Below are 2,915 nucleotides of genomic sequence, written 5' to 3'. Positions count from 1 at the left end.
CACTCTCATTACACTCTCCCTCTTCTCCAACTCCTTTTTTTTTTTCTGTTGCTCGTCACGCTCACGTACTTCTAACTTTCAATCACGTGTTATCCCCCTCTCCTTTTATATCCTGTATTTCTTTTCTTACACACTTCCCTGTCTATTTTTCAAAATTTTCTTCCCTTTGTCTGTTTTAATATCACCTTTTTTATTACCTTATCATTCAATTTTCTTTTCTATCTCATATGGGAATCCCATTTATTTCTCATCAACCAGCCAATTATAAAGCTCTTCTTCATTCCATGAGCATGTTTATTTTCTTTCCTTTGATTACCAAACGATGTGATATAGATTATATATTTTACTTGAACATGTATTTCCTTTATAAATTTTTATTTGCTCCTTCCTCCTTAAAATCTTGCATGGAAAAAAAAACGAGTAATTGAGGGCAATTTAAAATTACCGAGATTTAAATCCGTGTATCATTCTGACCTGAGTACAGTTTTTATCTAGATTTGATCATATCCAGCTCAGACAGTATTGGGTATCATGCTTTCCAGATAAATTGAACCTCTTAACTACAGCAAGTTTCTGACAAATCAATCATTATCTCTTGAACCATGATATTCCAGGTAGAATAAAACACTTGTGAATATCTACTGTACTACTGTGTTGATGTAATACTTTTTTAATGACATGGTCATTTTAGTTAAGTATCCTGAAATAGCTGAACTATATTATTTAGGGTTGTGGTAGCCAATTAGAAGCATCCCTGACTGGTGATCTATTGGACTGTGTTCGAGCTCTGCTTAAGCTCGGCAATTTCTAATAGTGTTTTCAACCTCAAAATCTGAGTGAGCTAAGGATACGAGCTGGTTCTCCTTGGTCCTAGCTTGGTCGCTGATCATATGTATAAATGGTCAGTCTCTAGGGCATTGTCACTGGCCTGTGCGCAAGCTCTGCCATTTATGAACCACCTTTAAACAGCTAACTTATAGCTACCTTCTTCCATACCTGTTACTTCTGTTTTCCTCACACGAAAGTGCTTGTCATTTGATTTAATGTTGGGCATAAATTACTACTGAATATAGTTTCTAAAAATGAACCATAGTATAATGATTATACCGAATAATTTTTATTTGTTCTAATGAAATATACTTTAAGAATGTTTAGTTGAATCATATATCTTCAAATCTTTAGCTGTGTTCTCAAAATATTGATATAATACTATTATAATCTCTCGAAAAATTATTTTTTTGTCAAATAATAACTAATTTTTCTTTTCTTTTAACTAATACTGAATGTTTTACTATGTCAGCAAAAACAGAAACCAACGCAATACTGTGCTTCATCAGGATATGTACTTATCTTGTTGCTCTTTTCATATTTATAAATTTATAATGGTTCAATTAATCTATATGAAAACATAATAGTCCAAGTGAAGTACTCTTCATATTTTCGACTTGCAGTTCTCTTTTATATATCAGCCTTGTGAACGTGATAGTTAAACTGTTATTTTTTGCAAAATATCTTTTAATAAAACTAATCCTTCCCTTTGTAGATTAACATTTAGATTCATACCTATATTTTTCTTAAATACTATATTCAAGGCTAGGCTATTCATATCCAAATCATACCAGTTTTTATTCAACAACCAAAAAAAAATTTAGATACCAAATTCTATTCTTCGTAACATAATCCTATTTCAAAGGAAGATAACTAAATCAAATGATATAGAATAAATACAAGTCTTGAAATCAATTCAGGAATACTATACCCGTTTATATTGAACAATTAATATAATGTATATACCAAATTCTATTCGTCATAACATAATCCTATTTCAAAGGATGATAACCAAATCAAATAATATAGATTAACCAGAGCTCTTAAAAACAATTTAGGTATTGGCTGTTATGAAAACAACGTTCTTAGAGCTCGAAAACACTCGAAAACGTTTGTGGGATATAACATTTTTTATTTCTGAACTTTCATCTCACACTTTTATCCCGCACCATTCAAACCATTTCCATAGGAGTTCTCAGTCGCTGATTCCTTATTCCTTTTATCCCAAATCGTTACAAAAGCCATGATCTCCAGCCATTGAATTTCCTTGGCTCCACAATAACTGTGTGACTTCGCAGCATCCCGTCTACATGGCAACAAACTCTTTTTCAAAATAGGCAATGAACTGTTGTTCTGCAATAAAATAATGAAAACGTTAGCACCTTTAGAAAAATCATCTAATTCATAATTGGTTAATACTATAGTGCTTTTGGTTATTGGTTTGATAACTGTTCTATATACCTGTTTGATTGTAAAAGGAGCTAAATATTACGACGAAAGACTAGCAATTGGAGGAAAGCGAGCGCACACAAATACTCTCTCTCTCTCTCTCTCTCTCTCTCTCTCTCTCTCTCTCTCTCTCTCTCTCTCTCTCTCTCTCTCTCTCTCTCTATATATATATATATATATATATATATATATATATATATATATATATATATATATATATATATATATATATATAGATAGATAGATAGATAGATATATATATATATAGATATATATATATATATATATATATATATATATATATATATATATATATATATATATATCTATATCTATATCTATATCTATATCTATATATATATATATATATATATATATATATATATATATATATATATAATATATATATATATATATATATATATATATATATATATATATATATATACATACATATATATCCGTAGTATATATATATATATATATATATATATATATATATATATATATATATGTATATATATATATATATATATATATATATATATATATATATATATCTATATCTATATCTATATCTATATATATATATATATATATATATATATATATATATATCTATATCTATATCTACATCT

This window comes from Palaemon carinicauda, chromosome 9 (assembly GCF_036898095.1).
Source record: "Palaemon carinicauda isolate YSFRI2023 chromosome 9, ASM3689809v2, whole genome shotgun sequence".
Classification (NCBI taxonomy): domain Eukaryota; kingdom Metazoa; phylum Arthropoda; class Malacostraca; order Decapoda; family Palaemonidae; genus Palaemon; species Palaemon carinicauda.
The sequence above is the reverse complement of the archived record's forward strand: the minus strand, read 5'-3'. Positions refer to the sequence as shown.